General features: G+C 41.7%; 1 protein-coding gene across 1 annotated transcript in view; it reads left to right on the top strand.

Moving 5' to 3' along the window:
* LOC131233477 (uncharacterized) overlaps positions 1 to 23850 on the top strand; it is a 217412-nt gene that overhangs the window by 48294 nt on the left and 145268 nt on the right. The gene's annotated exons all lie outside the window — the stretch shown is intronic.

Raw genomic sequence — 23850 nt, 5'->3', positions numbered from 1 at the left:
TTTAGTATCATGTGCTAAAACAAGCTGTCAAAACGAATGGGCAGCTTGGATATAAGACACATAGATCACGGTGGGCCCTGCAGTCAGGGATCCACCGAAGCTGCGCCCTTGTACCTCATGCCCATGGGGAGTTTTGGTACCAAGGCATATGATGCTCTACTCGGGCACTCAGGCATCGTATATGTGCCATACATATATCAAACGGACTTAATTAGGATTCTCACTGTCCCGAAGTCACAGTCTCAAAATCATATTGTCTAACATATCCTGACCTCTGATTGATGGGGGCTTATTCAGTGAAAAAGACCATATTGGATGTTTTAATTTCTAACCATCTAATGCACGTCCACAACTCTAATAGTCAGACAAGCAAATAAGCATACTTTTGGTTCATGATAGTCTAAACTGTAAGCCATAATTTGGCAGTTCTGAGATTAGTTTCTATGTACCTGCGCGCGTATCAACCGTCACCCTCTAACAAAGTACCGAAGTTTCAATTCTATTGGCTATATGGCATACTAGTCCCTTTTGTGGCCCACCTCAGTTTTCGGGTGCACTAGGTTTTCGAGCCTGGGGCTAACGTGAGGTGGTCTTATCTAATGGACAGGTTTGATGCTGTAAATGCAACACGTGGGGCAGCTTAGGGTGGTAGCAGTAACAACCCAGCGTAAGGTTTACAAAGTGGGACTGATTCAACCCTGGATCACTCGCACACTCAAAAGGCGCTGTTTCTAACCATCTTCTACTAACGAGGGACAAGGCAAGGCAGGTTCAGTGCTGTAGATGCGGAACATGGACTGCGTACTTAGTGATCTGAACCTAGCCTTGCCTTATCTCCAGTTGAGACAGCGTGTTGTGTATGCAGGTGCGCGCACACGAGCGCGCTAGTGATCCAGGATTTGGTACCTGGTTGTCTCACTTTGAAAACCTTAACAGTGCATCGTTAGCAGTACAACGTGGAGCCCATGTGTTGTGTTCACAGCATCAAACCTATCCATCAGATGGACCGCCCCACGTTAGCTTCAGGGGAGAAAACTTGGCGGTAATGAAACTCAGGTGGACCTAGAGCTAGGCACGAGACGACTTAACTCATCGGATTCATTTAGACCCGACTCAACTCGAACCAAGTGGGTGAGTCAATCCGTACTGAATATACTTTACTCAATCCGAACTCAAGCAAAGTCGAGGGCGGGTCACTCAATAACTCAACTCAAGTCAACTTGAAATCTGACTTGATACTAACTCGACTCGATCCGAAATCCAACTCGACTTGGGTTCGGTAGCGTATGTGTGTGTCTATATATATATATATATATATATATAGAGAGAGAGAGAGAGAGAGAGAGAGAGAGAGAGAGAGAGAGAGAGAGAGAGAGAGAGAGAGAGAGGAATGCTCAGCTGCGCACCGGTTCCCACATCTTCTCTTGGTAACTTTTGAGAAATACACGGGGGATGTTAGCCCAAAATAAGAACCGTCCACCTAATCCAAAACTCATATCCAGGGATATTAGTCCAAAATTTGAACTGTCCACCTGATTCAGCACCCCATGAAACCCTAAGAACCCAACTTTTACCCTGATCGAAAACTTTAATGAGCAATGGAAAAAGAAAATAGTTTCCTCCTTTGATTTGCATCTCCCTTTCATCATATCACACCAAAGTTTTTTATCAGAATAAAATTTGGGCCCTAGGGGTTTCATGGGGTGCTTTATCAAGTGGATGGCTCAAATTTTGAGCTCATGTGATTGGAAATGAGTTCTCAAAAAGTTGTCAGGAGAACTTGTTTCAGAGCTGAGAATTCTTATGTGTGTGTGTGTGTGTGTGTGTGTGTGTGTGTGTGTGTGAATGCTCACCTGGCCACCTTCTTATGTGCGCACCTTTTCACACGTGTCATGGGCACAAAATCGGAACTGTTCACATGATGCGGCGCTGCTTGAAATTATATTGGCCCAATTTGAAGACTAATCCAAAACTCTAGTGGGTCATAGCAAAGAGAAATGCAAATCAAGGGAGGAAACTATTTTCTTTTGCAATGGCCCACCAGAGTTTTGCATTGGGTTGAGATTTAGGCTTGTGAGGTTTCAAGGGGTGCCGCATCACATGGGCCATTCAGATTATGTGCCCATGACACATGTTCAAAGGTGCGCACGTATGCTCATGTATGAATGTGCAGAGGTGAGCATTCCACTCTCTCTCTCTCTCTCTCTCTCTCTCTATATATATATATGTATATATATGTGTGTGTATATATAAAATATGACTTACCCTCCGCACGCAACATGACTCGGTCCTTGTGACAGGGTCAGAGTTGGTCTGGGTTAGTTCAAGCCAGACACGGACTTAAATTGGGTTAGGTATGCTCGACTCGGTACCAAGTGGGTTAAGTCTATTTCAAAACTGGATCAGGCCGGGTCAGCCCTAACACGGTCCGACTCGAGTCAATGCCTAACTCTAGGTGGACCATAGCAAAACGGACAACTTAAGAGGGACATCTACCCTTGATTTGCATAGAGACCCATCATCCGGAGGTGTCAAAGCTAGAGAGAGATTGCCTAACCTCCGCTTACAATGATATTGATGTTGCTTTTATTTATTTATTTATTTATTTATTTAATTTTACACTCGCACCTGACACCCACACCCACACACTAGTGGGATTTCACCACCTATGGGTCTCGAACCCAAGACCTCATGTTGAAACTCCTCAGAGTTTACCACTGAGGTAAGGACTCGAACCCTGATATTGATGTTGCTTACCAAGTGTTTGATGAAATGACTCAATGAAGTGTCGAATAGTGGCAAGGAAGATATGTATATGAAACAAATACTATTTTTCCTCGATTTTGATATTTTCTATAAGGTGTTTGATGAAATACTTGGAAACAACTACTGCTGTTTTACATACAGTGAGAAATTGGAAGTGCACTGCATGTGTTTGTGAAAATGCCGTAGAGGCTCGATTTTGGCACGAACTCGGTTCAAACTGGCTCGAGCTGTTGACTGAACTGAGCCGAGTTGGCTAGTTAAGCTCGAGGACCGAGCCGCCGAGTTCGAGCTGGGGTCAGCTAGTGCTCGAGTCGAGTTGAGCTGAGTCCAGCTTGACTCAGTTTGACTCGGTTTACACCCCTAATAGTGAATCCTCGAGTACCCAAGTCCATACTGGTAATGCTGGAATAGTTGTGGGCCCCATCATGATGTATGCATTTTATCCACACTATCCATCTATTTTTCCAAAATATTTTAGTGCATGATTGCAAAGATGAGGCAGATCCAAATCTCAGGTGGATAACACCACAAGGAACAATTATGATTAAACACCCACCCTTATAAAATTTCTAAGGCCACTATGAAAACATTTATAGGGCCCACTATAATATTTATTTGCTATAAAACTTGGTAGTTAGGTTTACACAGGCCTAGATGATGGAAAACCAAAAATATCATTTTGATCCAAAACTTTCATTGTCGTTCAATCATTATTGTTTCCTGTGGTGTGGCCACCCAAGATTTGGATATGCCTCAATTTTCTACGGGTGCAAAAAGAAAGAGAATTATACATGTTGGGAGAAAAATAGATTGACTTATGGAATGGACTAACTCTACAAACTAGCATGGGCACAATGAGACTTGAGCCCTAAGCGACATCTACTGGCGAGGAAAGGTTGACCTTCAAGAAGGTTGATACAATTGTAAGGCCACTCAAAGAGGATGCAACTGTAAGTCCACTCAAATGGCCGATTACTGACCTAACCTATAAGTCAGCTATATGGTCGGCTATAAGTCGGTCATAGGCTGGTTATTGCTCGGTTATAGCCTGACATAACCCTTTAAAATAAGGTAAATGTCGATCTGGCGAAAGGCTTGATATTATTTGCGCCAAGTGTATTTGACGCCTCTATCACCCAACCTTTTCCCAAACCAACAATCTGGGAATCTCTCCAACGGCCGAAGATCTTTCTTAAGATATTCGGGGGATCAAATCAGATCTCGAGGGCCTCAAATAACAATAATGTAGAGAGGATCCTAGAAGTATCCAGATACCTGTGCGGAATGGTCTCTGACATATTAGGAAAGACTCCTTACGACATGGTCTTCCTTCTCCTATAAATAGAGGTACCCTCAACCAATGTAAGGTACGCATACATACCCTAATACTCGACTGGTGACTCTTTTTCTTAAGATCCTAACCTACAAAAGACCCAAGAGCCTGACTTAGTCATCGTAGGGTCCCCTTTACAAGCCACGGTCTCCTTTGTCTATTTCTTTGGTTTGTACAGGTTCTGAAAGGTTAGCTAAGGAGGGTCCACTGGAAAACTGCATCAACAGTTTACCACCTTTTGTGGGAACAACGTCTTAGTCATTCTCGTTTTACCAAAAAAACTACAAATGACGAGAGGGAAGAAGAAAACTCGATCCTCCCTAGTTGCAGCTCTAGTCCCATCGGACCGCACACTGTTGCCCTCAGAGCAACTCGAACAACTGGGAAGCCATCAGGGCTCTTCCTCACAACATCAGGCTAATTCTGGTTCAAGGAGGCAGGGTTAGTGGTCTCGTGTAAAAAGAGGTCGATTGAACTCCCTCGTAAAGGAAGTCAGAATGTTGAGATAGAACATGGGCTATATGAAGCAGATGTTGGAACAACTACAGCCTATGCATATGTAGACGACCAACAGGGAGGACGAACAAATGGGCAACAACACTTCTCGACCTTCATGTGCACACAATGCATCCTAGAGAAGCCAACAACATAGCTCGGTCAAACCAGTCCCATCTCACGTTTTGGAGACTGTGACCTTGCCTAATTTTAATCTACGCCACGAGCTAGACCAGAAGAAACGTGGCTAGGCCCCAATTTAGGATTCTGCTAAAAGCGGTGAACCCTAGGAGGTCGAGCTTAAAGATCTACGAGATCAGATCAAAGACATGGGGTAGGCTACTGCATTGACTCTAATGGAAGCTATAATGGAGGAAGCTGATCCTCCATTCACCGCCGATATTATGAAGGCACGACTACCGAGCAGATTTCATTTACCTCGGATAGCCCCGTTCTCGTGGAGTACTGACCCTTCGGAACACATGGAGTCTTTCAGAGTTTACATGGAACTCCATGACGCATCTGGCGTGATCATGTGCCAAGCTTTCTCTTTAACTTTGACTGGAGCCACTCGACTATGGTTCAAGTAGTTGAAATCAAATTCCACTAGCTCGTTCTCTCAGCTCAGCTAGGTCTTCATCACGAACTTCATTAGAGGGGGGGGAAGCTCAAACCATACTCCCATCTCTTCCACGTCGTCCAAAGGGATGACGAACTACTGAAATACATCAAGCGCTTCAATCTGGAAGTGTTACAGGTTTGGAAGCACTCTGAGAACTCACCCTAGCCACGATCATGGGAGGATTGAGAGATTAGCAGTTTCTCTTCTCGCTAGACAAAAGTACACCGACAATGATGGCCAACTTGTTGAACAGGTCACAAAAATATACCAGTGCTGAAGAAGCACGCGTCCTCTGAATCCTGTCCAAAGCAAGAATCCCTTAAAGAATGAACACCATATAAGGACAGAGCCGAGCTCACCTACCGCGAGTAGAAAAAGGAAGGACGATTAATCTCAGGACAATCATCGACTGAACAAGCGACCTAACAGTAAGTTTAAAACTTACATTCCTCATAACAAAACACTAGAGCAAGTTCTGATGGAGATTTGGACAAATGACTCCTCCATTGGCCGAACAAGTTGAAGTTCGATTCTAAAAATAGAAGCAAAAAGAAATACTGCCTCTTTCATCGGGATCACAGGCATAACACAAGTGACTATTTTGACCTCAATCAAGAGATCGAGGCACTCATCCGTAGTGGCCATCTTGGGGAGTACATCAATCATAGAAGAGATCGGGTCGTGGTGAAAGATGAATAGCCTATAACTAACAAGCCAACCGAGGAGATCTACATGATCTTCGGAGGTCACGGAAGCAGAGGAGACTTGAACAATACTCGGAAGGTACACATGAGGAACATTGGTTGTCTTGAAGAAAAAGTCCTACTTGTTAGAAGACCTCTGAAAGAGCAAAGGTGGAGACTTATAGCCTGACCTTCACTGAAGAAGACACCTGAGGAATCCACCATCCACACGACGATGCGCTTGTGGTCACCTTGACCATAGCCAATCGTAACGTATTCTAAATCCTTGTGGACACTAGGTCGTTATCCGATGTTCTCTTCGCTCAAGCTTTTGACAAAATGGGAGTAATATATAGCTCCCACTCACAACTGGAGACAGACAAAATTGGGTCACTATAATGGTCAATTTCTTGGTAGTGGATTGTCCGTTTGTTTACAACGTGATCCATGGTCTTGTCCTATCACTTAATCATGAAGTTCCCGATCGAGCAAGATGTCGGATCAGTGAAGGGCGACCGACACGACACTCGTTAGTGTTACGCGATGACACTAAGAACTTCACACCAAGTAATGAACGTCACCTCTCTGGACCTTCGTGAGGATTTCATGGAAAGAGGTTGTCCCATGCAAGGCCTCGTTCTCGTCCCGCTCGATGGATTTGTCCCATCTAAGACTATCTAAATTGGGTCATCCTTAACGACACCACTACGAGACAAGATGGTATCTCTCCTCTGATGTTATGTAGATGTCTTCACGTGGTTCCACGAAGACATGCCCGACATTGACTCTAAAATCATTATGCACCATCTGAACATCGAATCAGCTCACCGACCAATTTGACAGAAGCGTCATGTGCTCGGTCCCGAAATATTTGCAGTGATCGGGGAAGAAGTCGACAAACTCCTCAAGGCTAGATTCATTGAGGAAGTTTATTATCCAGATTGGATAGCCAATATTGTGTTGGTAAAAATGGCTAATGGGAAATGGTGGGTCTGTGTTGACTACATGGACCCAAATAAGGCATGTCCCAAAGATAACTTTCCTCTTCCCCGAATCGATCAACTTGTCAACATCACTGTTGGGCACGAGCTACTCAGCTTTATAGATGCCTACTTTGGTTATAATCAAATTGTAATACATTTACATGATAAAACAAAAATTGCCTTTATCACCGACAAAGGTCTTTATTGTTACCAAGTCATGCCTTTTGAACTAAAAAAATGCAGGTGCCACTTACTAGCGACTAGTCAATAAAATGTTCACCCATCAAATAAGGCGAATAATGGAAGTCTATGTTAATGATATGCTAGTCATGAGCATCAAAGCTATAGATCATATTATTGATCTTGAGGAAATGTTCTTCGTGCTTCGTATATATCGAATGAAGTTGAATCTGAACAAATGTGCCTTCGGGGTTAGCTCAGAAAAATTCCTCGGTTTCTTGGTCGACCAACAAGGAATCGAAGCAAACCCTGAGAAAATTAAAGCTCTCCTTGATATGGATTCACCAAAGATGACCAAAAACGTTCAATGACTTACAGGGAGGATTAGCTTTGTGTCTCTAGCTATATATAAATGTCTCCCCTTCTTCAAATAATTGAAAGGGAAACAAGTTGTAGACTGGACAGAAGAATGTGAGACGGTCTTCTAGAAGCTTAAGCACTATCTAGGGTCACCACCACTACTCTCCAAACCTGAGCAAGGAGAATCCCTACTGCTATACTTGGTTGTTTCTGATGCAGCGGTTAGTTCAACTTTAATTAGGGAACATGCAGGAAAGTAATTCCCAATGTACTGTATCAGTAAAGCCCTAGTTTCAGCCGAGACCGGATACCCAAACCTGGAAAAATTAGCATTGGCTTTGGTCATTTTCTCTCAACATTTGCGGCCGTACTTCCAAGCTCACACCATCGTCGTCTTGACCGATTAACCACTACGTCCAAGTGCTCCAAAAACCCAAAGCTTCGAGAAGGCTGACTAAGTGGGCGATCAAGATGAGTGTGTTTGATATCAAGTATCGAATCTAAGTAGTTATTAAAGGTTAGACAGTGGTTGATTTCATTGTCAAATTAGCTCATACATCTGGGCAAGATATTAACCTACCCAGGTTAGAGCTCATCCCAGATATTCTGCCCGACCAAGCATCCAACCAAGTTTTTGACACCCAAACTATTGCCAATCCACCCACGTAGACGCTCTATGTTTATGTCTCATCTAATTATAAGGCAAGTGAGGTCGGGATAGTCCTAGAAACCCTAGACCATATATGTATACAATATGCCTTAAGATTCGAATTTTAAACCTCCAACAATATGAAGTTTTGCTCGTCGGACTTAAACTGGCAGCCAACATGGGAGCGTAGTACCTCAAATTCTTCAGCGATTCCCAATTGGTCATCAATCAAATAGCTAAAGCATACTAGGCCAAGAAGGAACGCATGAAAGCTTATCTACAGAAGGCCAAAGAATTGATCAGTAAATTCTAAAAATGTAGTGTGTCTTTGATCCCTCGGGCCGAGAATTACAAAGCTGACATGCTTGTAAAACTAGCCACCACGGACAAAGATGATATTCTAAGATCTATCCCAATCAAGTTCCTTACAAAATCGAGTATTGATGAGGCCGACCTCGCCACAATTCTTTTAGTAAGTTCGAAACCTACTTGGATGGATCCAATTGTTGACTATCTCAAAGAGGACAAGTTACCCAAAGATCGAATTAAAGCACGCACTTTGCGAAATAAGGTAGCCTGCTACAATGTGCTCAACGATGTCCTATATAAAAAATATTTTTATCTCCCCTATCTCAGATGTCTCCAACTGGATGGGGCAGAGTATGTCCTAAGGAAAACCCATGAGGGGATTTGTTGAAACAACTCCGGAGGTTGAGCTTTAGCCCATAAAGTTATTTGGCAAGGTTATTATTGGCCGACCATGCAAACTGATGCTTAACAATTTACTCAGAAATGTGATAAGTGCTAGCGTTTCGCGAACATACCCTGACAGCCACCACAAGAGCTTGCCCCAGACCGGGCCATGGTCATTCGAAATTCCTCGAACGATCATCTCTGATAATGGAAAACAGTTCCAAGGGATGTGTGAGAACCACGAGATTCACAATATCTACTCTTCGCTGCTACATCTATGAGAAAATGGACAAGTCGAAACAGTCAATAAAATCATCAAACATCACCTTCGAACCAAGCTCAAGAATGCCAAGGGAGCTTGGACCGAGGAACTCCTTAAAGTCCTTTAGGCATACCGAACTACCACCCAAACAACCACTAGGGAGACGCCCTTTTCCTTAGCATATGGAGCAGAAGTGGTCACCCCAGTAGATATCGGACTACCAACAGCTCGGACAGAGACGTTTAATGAACGAATGAATTCCAAGCTAATGATGCTAAGTCTCAACCTTCTTGAGGAAATGAGAGAACACGCTCGAATCCGAACTGTTATTCATTCACCAACAACAAGTGACGTGTTTCTACAACTCTAGGGTGAAAATTAGAAGATTTCGAGCTGACAATTTAGTCCTTCAAAGAACCTTTCAAAACACTAAGGAACCAGGATTATTATCTTTAGGCCCGAACTAGGAAGGACCGTACGTAGTGACAAGTACAAGCTGACCTAGCTCATACCAACTGGAAGATCCGGATGGTCAACTCTTACCTCATCCTTGGAATGTTGAACATCTCAAGATATATCGCCCTTAGCAAATTGACGTGCAATCTGTTATATATTGACCAGCCTCAAGGTAGAACTAATAAAGATCTGTTACAACATGACTCCTATTAGGTCTACTATGGCTTCCGAATTCGACCCATGTCTGACCTGTCCACAAGGTTCAACCTATGCCCGATCTATCTATAGGATTCGACCCAAATCCCACCTATCTACCAGATCCAACTCTTCCATGGGGTGTGATCTACTTAACTTAGAAAAATCCATAAATGAATGTATTGTCTCGAAAAGGGAGTAACTTTCATTCATAAGGCCACAAAGGGCATGACTACATCAGTCTACATTTAAAAAAGGAAAAAAAGAAAAAGAAAAAGGGAAAGGTATTGCGAAGAGAAGTTGGTCTTCAAGCCTTAAGGGGCTGCTTGGGAGCCGCTTTATCAACAGAGGTGCCAGAGCCAGACTCAGATTCGTCAAAACCAGAGAGGTCTAACTCTAGAAAGGCCTCCTTCATAGTTTCAATGCACTTTGCATAGCGCTGCCAGTAGAGAGCATTTTTATCATCTATGTATGTCTTAGAAGACTGCTATTCTTTGACAGCATTCTCTTAAGCTTGGGAAAGAGCAGCTCGAATTCCTACTTTAAGCTTCGCGAGCTTTACCTAAGTCTCCCCGAGCTTCATTTCAGACTCCCTGAGCTTTGCCCTCATCTCAGCCTCCCACCGAGCCAACTTTCCAGAAGCCTCTTCAAGAAGATTCTTCGTGACCCTTAGCTCGGCCTTCATGGAAGAAGCATGAGCTTGGGATTGGGCAACCTGAACCACTTTCTACGCGAGCTTCTGAGTAACCTTGCTCATTTGCCCCTGCAGTCAAGTCACCTTACGATGCACATTCAACATGCAAGGGGCGAGCAACCAAAATAAAAAGGAAGGAAGATAAGCAAAAATGAACAATAAAAAACAAGGATGAACCACTTATGGAAAGATTCTTACCCCAAGAATGCTCATCGTTGTGAATGCGAGGACCGAGTCCGCGAAAGAGTCAAACAAGCTGAGGAATTCTGTCTTGGGCACATGTTGATCCGCCCAAGGAAGGATCTCCTCAATAGATTGGTAGATGCCCTGACCTCCCTCCTCTTGAGCCCTCAAAAGACCTGTTGAAGGATGGTTGATCTCCTCTGCCCCTGTAGAACGAGCCTTCATGGAAAGCTCAGTAGCCCCCTATGCCTCGGCAGCCTCTTCCCGAACAGCGGTCCTGACTATTGCGGTTGTACCGTTAGAAATGGGCTCCGCCTTTGCCTCCTCCCCTTCGACCTCCATCACAATGGGGAAAGAAGGGCCGACCTTCCCCTTGCTCTTGGAAGAGGTCTTTTGCCCCTTCCTTTTCGGTGCCATTATTTCCTTTAAGGAGGGGGCTTGGAGCTTGGACACGGGCCTTAGCAGAGGACGAGCTTTAAGCATTTTTGCACTAAAATATGAAGAAACTCAATTATGAAAATTCATGAAAATTTATAAGTTCTAAAGCTTGGCCAGAGTTCTTATTGAAGCTCTTCCATGTGAGAGTGAGGTCTAAGGCTGACTTGAGAAGCTGCTCGGGTGGGAGAAGAACTCTCCAAGATCTTTCCTCCTCCTTTAGTACTTTTGTCCCTTTGATCCGAGCAAGAGATCCACTGTCCAGCGGGAGAGGATGCTTAGGTATAACTACGACAAAAGACATGTGTGAACAAGAGGAAAATTTGAAAACCAACCAACCAAGAATGAGCTAGAGAATAACTACATTCGGAGTACACTGACTAGGGTTGGAGAATGCCGTGGAGACCAAGTGTTGATCTAAGAATAGGTTGGCCACTTCCCAACATCCAGAAGCTCAGAACCACTTATCCCTCCAATTCTTATTGGATAATGGAGGGTTAGTAATAAGGCTCCCTCCAGTCCCCTGCCAAGCGGAGGGATAATATCAGCTAGGGTGAAACTTGTTCTACTTTAGTTGGTATAGATGGAGGAACTCCTTGACGGTAAGTTCGGGCTGCTCTAGCTCGGACCATAAGCCCTCCATCCAATGGGGATGATTTGCCCCGAAGCCAAGTTCAGGCGAGCAAGTATCCGCCTTACCGGGCCTTGCAAAGGGAGCCTAAGGCTGCATTGAAGTGCGACCTAGAAAATAGCGACTACTCCCTTTGGAGGCTGATCAGGAAGCTCGTATGGCAAGGGAAGTCGAAGTATTATAGACTCAGGGCCATGATACCCCAATCTAATCTGACCTAACTCCACCTCAGTAAAGGTCAAGGGCACAGGGCCTCTCGGACCTTCCTCACCAGAGGACTCTTTCAGATCTTCTTCATCGGATTGGCCATGCTCTACCCTAACTAGCCTCTTCGTAGGGGACCCTTCCATTGCCTACAATGCCTGGAAATCGGCATCAACCATCATCACCAATGGCGACAGTGGGTTCAACATTACCTGGAGGCTACTCACCCCATTTTTTCCACCGAAAGCCCCCTCCAACAAACTCAAAGAGTCCGACATGATGGTTTTTATGGATGTTGAGAGTTACTGTTAAAAGGAAAAAGAGAGGGGGCGAGTGAAGCTCACCGGGGAAGGAACAAATGCTGGCCCGCTGGTGAAGATAGTCACTGAAAATTGCCTATGTGAGGTAAGGAAGATGACTGGAAGGGAAAAGGAAAAAATGCAGACAAAAATGGATAAGGGTTAGGGCTTTCTTTATATAGGAAAACCACGTGGTAACACTCGAGCACTCCCATCAATGCTGGGTTCATTCAACGTCCCCTTAACTACCTAGACTCAAGATGTGACACAGCTCCATGCGTCACTTGACCCTAATATCGAGAATTGGCCACATGTCACGTTCTTTTTGGTTTGTCACCAAAACGGCGGCCTGGCAGACCACAAGACCTCGAATAACAAAATGCCACATTGTGTTTTATTATTGACATGCCTCGAATATCGTGTTGGCCGCCATACCTAACATATATGACAACATAACTTGACCTAAACCATATTTGGCTTACTTTTCGAGCGTCCAAAGATCGGCTTGAAAAGTAAGGGGGGCTTATTGTTGGGAGAAAAATAGATCGACTTATGGAATAGACCAACTCTATAAACTAGCATGGGCCCAATGAGACTTGAGCCCTAAGGGGCATCTACTGCCGAGGAAAGGTCGACCTTCAACAAGGTTGATGTAACTATAAGTCCACTTAATGGCCGATTGCCGACCTAACCTATAGGTCAGTTATATGGTCAATTATAGGTTGGTCATTGGCCGGCTATAGCTCGGCTATAGCCTGGCATAACCTTTAAAACAAGGTAAATGTCGATCTGGCGAAAAGCTCGATATTACTTGCACCAACTGTATCTGACGCCTCTATCACCCAACCTTTCCCGGACCAACAATCTAGGAATCTCTCCAACAACACGGAGATCTCTCCCGAGATCTTTAGGGGATTAAATCAGATCCCGAGGGCCTCGAATAACGATAATCTCAAGAGAATCCTGGGCGAATCCGAATACTATGCGGAATGGTCTCTGGCATATCAAGAAAGACTCCTTACGACATGGTGTTCCTTCTTCTATAAATAGAGGTACCCCCAACCAATATAAGGTGCGCATACATACCCTAATACTCGACTGGTGACTCTTTTCCTAAAGGTCATAACCTACAAAAGACCCAAGAGTCTGACATAGTTATCAGAGGGTCCCCTGTACAAGCCAAGGTATCCTTTTTCTATTTCTTTTGTCTATGCAGGTTCTGAAGGGTTAACCAAGGAGGATCCATCGAAAAACTGTATCAACAATACACACATGCTGCTATTTTAATGAAGGATTGCCATTTAAAAATTATTTATAACTAAAACACGTGTTATACAACTAATACAATTTAAACCATTGAAGTATGAGTCCTAGTTTGGGTGTATCATAAAGTAAAAGTTAAGCTCATTTGGTTATCTGACTATCATGTCAGATTATATATTTTAGATGGTTTAAATCAAAAAATACTGAAAGGTATTTTAAAAAACAAGAAGAAGAAAAAAAAATGATTTTCTTTTAAGCAAATAAGTGTCCACAGATAAGAGATTATGGTTATTCAACCAATCAGATGTTGGGACTGTTCTTAGTCAATTTAATTTGAGTTAATGCATTCTACCATTATTCCTCTTTTGAGAATGCATGTACCACAAATTTCATTTAAAAGCTTCGCATCCCACACAAGTGTGAGGAATGCCAATGTGGCATGCTTGTGCAAAATCATCAGTTCCACCATAGGGTAGGCGATAAATGAAAATTGGATAAGGAACCATAGGTCTCACAAACATGATCTACCTAAGGAATGTCCATGATCTCACAAACATGTACCGTTTTGGCATTTATGCTGCCAAGGGACTACATTATGTTGTATTTTAATAATAAATATTTTATTATTATTATTTTCATTATTATTATTTTTTTAATGCTGGGGTTTCAAAATCCTTGCATGGCTTTACCTCCAAAATTTTGTCAAACCTTTTAATCCCTCGGGTCTTTTCATGGCCTTTGTCCCACATCGGATACGACAATAAATTTGAAAAGCTTATATATATCGAGTTCACCATCGTTATTAGGCAAAGTCATTCTATCATAGGAGGTTAATTTTCTATAATTTTCTCTCAGGTTAAGTAATTTCAAATCAGGCCTTAATTTATGAAATTCATTAACATTTTTTTTTCTTTTTTCTTTTTTCTTTAAAAATTTCTAAATGTAAATCTAGATTACTCTCCAGACTCCGATGAAAACACACTCCACATTCATTCCTCTAAAAGCCCTCTAAGAAAGAAAATAGACAATAACCAGTTAGTCATGCCATCCACATTGATCTTCCAGCACGTGAAATGAGAGTAGTCGGATTTAATCCAGCAGTTACAATGGTTGCAGAGGATCCAGCTTCACTTATTCCATGTGGGTTTCATTCATATGATGTACAAATTTGCACTAAGCTACATTACATTAGAGCTGCGTGGGGTCTACTGGATTATTTATTTGGATCCCATTGTTGAATAGATGTCCTAAATTTGTAAATTCAACAGGCTGTCGATGACAGTTTCAATGCCATCGAGCAGGCTTCAATGCTATCGAAATTTTCTGGATTTCCTTCAATTGGTTGCTTGGCATATTGGGTGTCATTATAATGACATCGAGGAGTTTTCGATGACATTGAAGGTCAAGTTTGATGCCATCGAAGATAGGTCGATGCAATCGAGAATTTTTGAAATTCCATGTTTTGACTCTAAACAGTTTTAATATTATTTCGATGACATCAAAGTGGGTTCAATGTCATCGAAGGTTAAGTTCGATGACATCAAAGTCCAATCAAAGATGTCATCGAACATATGCGTGGAGTTGCGAATTCGGGGGATTTGTTTTCAATTTTTATTCTGATTCTTCCAAAGGCTATTTATTTGGGTGTAATCGGGATTGAGAGGTAATCTAAGGCTTTAAATTCATTCTAGGGTTTCAAGGGTATAGCTCGAGGATTGATTTGAGATTGTTCGGATCGGGTAATCTCTCTTTGCTTGTAATTTTTTGCTTTCATAGCAATTTTTTGTCACTTTGTGCTGTGAGTTTTTTTTCCTTAAAGGATTTTTCCACGTAAAATTCGGATTTGTTCTTGCTTGGTGCGATTGGATTAATTCACTTGATTCTATTATGTGTGCTTCTGCGGTCCCCTAACAAAAGGTATCAGATATATCGTTGGGGTGCAGGCTTAAAATTGAAAGTGAATCAATAGTTGCCAATCCTAAATTCGATGTTGAGAACTATTATGGGAAAAAAATAATTTTAAATTATAGAAGGACGAGATGATTCACCTATTGGTTTAGCAAGGATTGAATGAGGTCCTTGAGAAGTGACCTGAAACTATGGAAGAATATGAATAAAAGAAATTGGATAAAACAACAAAAACCTCCATCCAACTGTGCCTAATGGATGATGTCTTCTATAACGTCATGCGTGAGAAAGCTATGAAAAGTTTGTGGGTGAAGTTGGAGGACATTTATGCTAAGAAGTCCTTGAAAATTATATACACTCGAAGTTGCAGTTGTTCAACTTTAAGATGGCTGAAGGAGGAGATGTTGAGGCCCACATTAGCTAGTTTAACAAGATAATCTATAAATTGCTGGATGTGGAAGTAGTGGTCAATGATGAAGATCAGGCGTGTATCTTATTGAATTCACTCTTTGCATTATGTGAGTATTTTAAATATACCTTGTGCACCGGTACACGACCCTAGTGTCGATATCGTTATCTCAGTCTTTCATGAAAAGGTGATGAGAAAGAAAAACAATAGCATGGGGGCATCTACTGATGTGTTGTATACAAGGGATCGAAATTCTGAGCAGGAATCATGATCTTCTCGACGGGTCAAAATTCAGGGTACATGGAGAAGGATTGTACTAATCCTAAAGTAATGAAAGAGAACTCAGAAGCTTCTTCAAAGAAAGCCAACAATCACGCATCTGATGAAGATACAAGAAGAAGGGATGTGCTGTTAGTGTGCATGATCGAACACTTATATGATGATCGTAAGGACGAGTGGATCTTGGACATAGGAGCTTCATATCACATGACTCCTCATCAGAGTTAATTCACCAGCTACAGGGAATGTGATGGTGGACGGTATCTGTGGGCAATGATAATGCCAGTAATGTTGTGAGTGTTGGATCGGTGCACATAAAAATGTCTGATGGGATGGAGCATACCTTGACTGAGGTAAGGCTGGTTTCTAACATGAAAAAGGTTTGATATCTCTTGGTTCACTCGAGCCAATTGGGTGCAAGTTCACCGGTTTAAATGGTGTCCTTAAGGTTTTTAAAGTGGCACTTATAATTATGAAATGACAGAGGCACGGTAATCTTTACAAGTTAATTAGAAACACTTCAATAGATGGAGCTGCAATAACAGTAGGGGATTCCACATCTACACGTATGTGGCATGCACATTTAGGCCACATGAGCGAGTAGGGCATGAAGGTACGTTCTAACTGATGCTTAATTCCAAATTAAAAATCTTAATTTAAATAAATGAGAGCATTGTATATATGGTAAACAATCAAAGTTATCTTTTAAATTTGAAAAACACATATATAAAAGAGTGTTTGATTATGTGAATTTTGTCTATGGGGGCCTTCACCCGTAGTTTCTGTTGGAGGGTCGTCATGGTTTGTCACATTCATTGATGACTACTCCCAAAAAGTTTAGGCTTATTTCATGAAACATAAATCTGAGGTTTTCATGTATTTTAAACAATAGAAGGCCACGGTGGAAAAGGAGATAGGTCAAAAAGGTAAAAATTTTAGGGATTGATAACAGTGGTAAATTTACTTCTACTAAATTTAATCAATTTTGTAAGGATAAAGGAATCATAGGGCATAACAAAGTATGCCACATGCCCCAGTAAAATGGTGTCACTGAGCGAATGAATCAAACTCTCTTGGAGAGGGCCCGATGCATGATTAATAATGCTGGGTTGGGCAAGGACTCCGAAGCCATTAAAATGGCCTACTATTTGGTGAACCGGTATCCTTCTAAGGTGATTGATTGTAAGATTCCATTTGAAGTATGGAGTGGTCATAGGTTGACTACTTAGAATTGCACATATTTGACTGTGAGGCTTACTCTCATGTACTGTCAATTGAGAGAGATAGCTAGACTAAAGAGCCAAAAAGTACATCTTTGTTGGCTATGATGGTGGTGTGAAGGGCTACATGCTGTATGACAAGGCCACACATAAAATCGTCATTAGCCGTGATGTTAGATTCGATGAAGATTCCTTATTCCGCAAGAATGAGCAGGATGTGCATAAAGAACCAAAAAGGTTGATCGTAGACATACTTGTTGACATATGTAATACTCAGGTAGAGACAAACACATTGATAGAGGTATAAGAGCAGGTGGAGAACTCACTTATGAGAAGAAATCCACTATGAGATCGCTGGTTATTGGCGAGATACATGGATGAGTTTAATATCGCATATACCCTTATTACATATGAAGGGGATTCGTCTACTCTTAAAGGCCTTTGATGAGCTTGACGCTGAAAAGTGGAAAGCTATGATGGACGATGAGATGGAATCCCTGTATAAGAAAGAGATGTGGGAGCTGGTGGAGCTTCCAGTTAGTCAAAAAACGATCAGGTGCAAGTAGATTTTCAAGAAAAAATATGATAGAAACAAAGGAAGGTTGATAGGGAAAGGTTATGCTTAGAGAAAAGGTGTGGACTTTACAGAGATATTTGTGTCAGTTGTAAAGAAAATATCTATCAGATTTTTTTTTTTTGCTGATTGCCCAATACGATCTCGAGCTACAATAGATGGATGTGAAGACTGCATTCCTGTATGGGAAATTGGAAGAACAGGTCTTCATGAAGTAACCAGAAGGCTATGAAGTTAAGGGCCTGTTTGGATTTACATATAGTATTATTCTACATTGTATTTTTGTACGATAGAGGTATACGACATAGAAGAGTTTGTATTCTTCCATTTTCCAGAAGGAGAACAAACTATTTGGATCAGAATAAACTCGGAAGAGTATACAAAAGCGATGGATTAATCGATGTTTGGAAAAGGAGTGGAGTACGAAGGGAAAAGAGAAGGAGCACAGTTGCTTCCATTTTCCTCACCTGAAGGGATGGATACATCATGGATGGACTCAACAATCACGTTTGACCTAGGAAATTCAAATGATTTTAAACCCCAAACATGTTATCACCGACTTTATTTGAAGAATTTATTCATGGTGGAACGACGGGGAGTAATTGCATATATAACCAGAGACGGATGGTATATGATTTTCATCTTCGACACAAACGAAGATGCAACCACTTTCGAAAGGGACTGAGGTGAGGAGATAAGATTCTCAAGGTGTTTGAACCAGTCCGTGAAGAAGAGAAGGAAAGAACAATGAAGGTGAAAACTGGATATGAACCACCGAACTATTCGAAAATGGAAATATATTTTCCACCACAATGCGATGAAGGCGTTGCATTACTCGATGGACTATTCCTTGACAATACTGAGATCTCTAATAAGCACACTGACAGGGCGATGTATTCGACGGTGGCGTAGACGATGGATTTGAATTCGGATTCAAACACATTGAATGCATTATTTTATTCATTAATACAATGCAAAATGATCCGAGCCATAAATTCGAACACACCCTAAAGGGGTAAAGAACAAAGTTTACAGGTTAAAGATGTCATTATAGTTCCTAAAACAGTCGCCTAGGAATTGGTACAAAAAGTTGATTCTTTCATGTCGAGTCAAAAATTTACTAGGAGCGAGTATGATCACCATGTCCACTTCAACACACTGAGTGATGACAATTTCATCATCCTAGTAATGTATGTTAATGACATTTTGATTTCCAATCATAACTTGTCTGAGATAAATGTACTGAAGAGATTTAGGACCTGTAAATATGCATAGAGATATGAAGATGAGCAAGCTTTGGTTATCTTAAGAAGAATATGGCTGTGACAGATCGATGCATCTAATGAAGGTGTTTGGTTGAGAGGCATGATAAATCAGTTGAAATTTCAACAAGATGTCGTGCTAGCTAATTGTGATAGCGAGAGTGCTAATAATTTGGTTAAAAATCGGTTTATCACCCACATACTAAACACATTAATGTTTGTCACCATTTTATTCGATAGGTGCTTAAGGAATGAGGTATGACTCTAGAGAAGATTTAAACTAACATGAATCTGGCGGACAAGCTCACCAAGGTAGTTCCTGCAGAGAGTTCAAATTTTATGTGACTTCTTTGGGCATGGTGAAGGCGTAAAAGGAGGAGAAGTATGCATAAGAAGCGATGATGGAGCTGTGATGCAAGGCAGAGATGATAGAATATGACAAGAAGCTATACATTTGATGATTAAAGACATGGTAGAGATTGTTGAATAGATGTCTTAGATCTGTAAATTAAATAGTCTATCAATGACAGGTTTGATGTCATCAAGCAGGCTTCGATGCCATCGAAAATTTTTAAATTTCCTTCAGTTTGTTGCTGGACATATTGGGTGTTATTACAATGACATTGAGGAGTGTTTGATGACATTGAAGATGGCTTGATGTAATCAAGAATTTATGGAATTCCAAGTTTTATCTTTGGACAGTTTTGATGTTATTTCGATGACATCGAAATAGGTTCGATGCCATCGAAGGCTAAGTTTAATGACATCGAAGTCCCATTGAATGTATCATCGAACGTATGTGCAGATTTGCAAATTTGCAGGATTTTTTTTTCGTTTTCGATTGTGATTCTTCCAAAGGCTTTATATTTTGGTGTAATCAGGATTGGGAGGTACTCTGAGGCTTTCAAATTCGTTCTAGGGTTTCAAGGGTGTAGCTTAGGGATTGATTTGAGGTTGTTTGGATCAGGGAATCTCTCCTCTTGTAATTTTATGCTTTCACAATGATTTTCTATCGCTTTATGCCATGGTTTTTTTTCCCGAAAGGGTTTTTCCACATTAAATTTGGAGTGTTTGCGTTGATCTTTCTTAGTGTAATTAGATTACTTCACTTGATTTTATTCCATGTGCTTTCACGATCTCGCAACACCTAAGCTGTGAACATGGCATCCTCTAAAAACTAGGGATCAGGTTAATTCATGGTTAACATGACATGGTGCACTATATTCATGGTTTGGAGTTGACATTAGAGTATGTCATAATGGCTATTATGGTACCATAAATGTTGTTACGGAACGGTGCTAATCATTACACGTTACAAGACCATAACATCATAATGGCGATTATGGAAAAAGTGACCTGTAATTGGTGGTACAATCCTCGTAATGATCTATTACACCTCCTATAAAGGTCGTGATGGCCCTGTAATAGTTCGTTAAAAGAAAGATGTAGATTTTCAGTTTTTTTTTAATTTTTTTTAAAATTTTTTTTATAGTAAAAAAAGAGATTGTAACAGCCATTTTGACCCATATTACAAAGGTAATGGTGGTATCTGTTAGGTTATGAAATACCTTGGTTGACATAAAAGTAGCATCTAAACTGTCCCGCAAGGTAACCCAAAATTAGGTCAATCTAACTATGTGGCCATCACAGGAATTTAGAGGTGTTTGGATGGTTGGCCTTGTTCTTTTATGGTATAGCCCATCTAATGGTTGTAAAAATTGGGCTTAAATTCTATCTTTCATGTAGTGTGTATGTGTCAAACATGCCAAGCCAAATGCGGCTTAAATCAAATTGAATGCCTTTGACCTAGGTGCCGAATAGACCAAGGAGTCGAGTTATAAATGGATCGATCATCTATTCATCCATTGATTAAAGGGATTTTCAAAGCGGAGGATCTATTCTTCTAATGGGTTATTTTTTCCTTATGAAAAAAGGACTTTCGATTAGGTGTTTGATAGCCTATAGAGTTCAACGTTAAGACAATATTGATAAAAGGGAAATAGCCTAAGGTGTAAAGTATTGTATTGATATTTAATAAATGATTATAATCAATTGAAAGATAAATAAAAAGGAAAAGAAAATGGATAACTAACGATAGTTTGCTCATCGCTCGTCAAGAATCTAGGCTTCGTAGGTAAGATTTATTCATCATTTAGCTAGGTTCCATAGGTAAGACAGTCGTTAATAATGATATCCATTCACCTCCTAATTGATCTTTATAGTTAAGATAATCGTGGTTCGTGGGACGGTCAACTGTTTGTTGTTCGATCTGAATCAAGCTTCGTAGGTAAGACGGTCAGTGGCGATGGATCTTCAACGGTCCGTTTGTCACATGAATATGCTTTATAGGTGAGATGATCATGGTTCAACTATTTGTTTGTTGGTCCAAACTGTACTTTGTAGGTTAGATGATCAGTGGGTGACAATATGTTTATCACTTGGAACCAAACTTTATATGCAAGAAAGTCGTGGTTAATAACTGTTTGTTCGTTGCTTGGAACCTTGCTTCGTAGGTGATATTTTTGTGGTTCAATTGTCTATTTATTGCTTGACAAGGCTTTGTAAGCAAGATACTCGCAGTCAAATGATCATCTGTTTATTAGACAAAGTTGAACTTCATAGACAAGAGAATTGATGGAAAGTGAGAAAGCCTTACTGGCTTTGTGTTTAAAATTAGGAATCTTCTTACAGTCCAGTAGTATGATCAAGGACATAGGGTGAAGAGATAAGCAATCTAATCGGTCCATGCATTTTGTAATACTGTGTTGGCTGGCAGCGGAAGAATTAGATCAAGACTAAAGTAAATTAAGATAAACATTCAATTGGCTGTTGACCTCTCCCCCTACTTCCACTGGGGCTCGGAAGAGCCAGATTTCCTACCAACCAGTCAGCCCCTTACAGCCTTTTTGGCATGACTGTCCTCCTCCCCCAGGCTTGGGAACCCTCCTCCTCAGGAAGGAACCACTGTCCCCTATTGCAGACTCGCCCAGATCTCTTCCTGCTATCTCAACAATGCGCCTGATGTGGGATTATCCCTAAACCCTCTAGACCTAAATATTTCTGCCCTTCCTCCTTCCAATTGTAAGAAAACTGCTAGCAGGCGGCCACGTAGGCACCCTCCTGTGCTCTTGGGGCTAGATGGTGGATGGAAGGGGAGGCTGAGACAGTTGAAGCGTCGCGGCTTTGGGCCTGTTAATGTTTCTCATGGATAGCTGGATGATTTGGAATGTGTGAGGAGTGGGCAATGTTGCCACCATTTGCTCGCTGAATGGCTCATCCACCAGAATAATCCTTCTCTTGTTGCTATTCTTGAACCCATGCTTAGAGACTTTAAGCGGGTTAGCACTGGTCTGAAACTTGGGTTCCATTCTTCCCTATCTAATGTTTCGGAAGGAGGTAAAATCTGAGTTTTCCATAACTCCTCCATTGCCGTGGACCTCATTTCTGCCTCCGATCAGCTGCTGTCCTTTCTTCTTTGTGTCTAAGGCAGGGTGGATGTTTGCCTTGTATCCATTGTATACACCAAATGCTCTAGAATGCTTCGTAGATCCCTTTGGCATCAGCTTCATGTGCTTGCTAACAGCTACTACCGTAGCTGGTTGCCAGTGATTTTAACGTAGTCCTTCAATCGAAGGAGAGGAGAAGCTCCGCCAATTTCGATGTCATCAGTGCTGCGGAATTCAGTGATGGGTTGAATAGTGCGAGGCTAAGAGATGCTGGTTTTATCGGCAATCGATTCACTTGGTGCAACAATCAGCGCAGGCTGGTTAGAGTGTGGGCTAGGCTAGACAGAGTATGTGGTAATGATGCTTGGATTGCCTCCTTCCAGTCCTTCCAAGTGACGCTTCTTCCCAGGCATAACTCCGACCACGGCCCCCTCCCGGTTTCTTTTCCGCCGCTCAATAATTCCAGACCGAAACAGTTCAGGTTCCAACGCATGTGGTGCTTGCATGAGTCCTTTCATGAGCTGGTTTTGGATGCTTGGAAATCGGATGTCTTGGGAGACCCGCTGCTAGTCTTAGCAAGTAATTTCAGGAACGTGAAGTCAGCCCTAAAAATCTGGAATTCCCAAACATTTGGAAACATTTTCCAAAATGTACAGCGTGCTGAAAGGGAGCTTGTGGATGCTTAAACTGCTGCCCTGGATAGCAGTAACCCTCTGTCTGCAGATGCCCTACAACAAGCTAAAGATAAGCTTGCCCAAGCTGAACTTTACGAAGAGATATTCTAGAAACAAAAGGCTAGGAATAAATGGCTCAAGGAGGGTGATCAGAACACAAAATTCTTCCACTCTCTTGCCTCAGACTCCGTTTCTAGCATCCAGTTAGATGACGGTATAGTCCTATCAGACCATTAGGCCATCAAGCAGGTTGCTATGGACTTTTTTAAGTCCCTCCTCCAAGCTGGGCCATCTCTACCATCTGATTCCTTACTGGAAGTGATTCCTCCTTCAGTCACTGCTGAAGATAACAATCTTCTCCTGCATGAGCCTTCTATGGAAGAAGTTCAAGCTGCAGCTCAAGCTATCCCGGCTGACAGTGCCCTGGGCCCAGATGGCTTCTCAAGGGCCTTCTTTCACAGTTGTTGGGACATCGTTGGGATGGACATCCTTGAAGCTGTTCACGCTTTCTTTCATGGCAGTCCCCTCCCCAAGGCTTTCTCCTCAACTCTTATTTGTTTGATTACGAAATCTCCTGCGCCTAAGCATTTTTTTGATTTTCGTCCTATCAGTTTATGTACGTGTATATATAAGGTCTTTGTTAAAGTGATTGCTAACAGGCTTGGTAGTGTTCTTCCACATATCATTTCTCA

This window comes from Magnolia sinica, chromosome 18 (assembly GCF_029962835.1).
Source record: "Magnolia sinica isolate HGM2019 chromosome 18, MsV1, whole genome shotgun sequence".
Taxonomy (NCBI): Eukaryota; Viridiplantae; Streptophyta; class Magnoliopsida; order Magnoliales; family Magnoliaceae; genus Magnolia; species Magnolia sinica.
The sequence above is the reverse complement of the archived record's forward strand: the minus strand, read 5'-3'. Positions and strand labels throughout refer to the sequence as shown.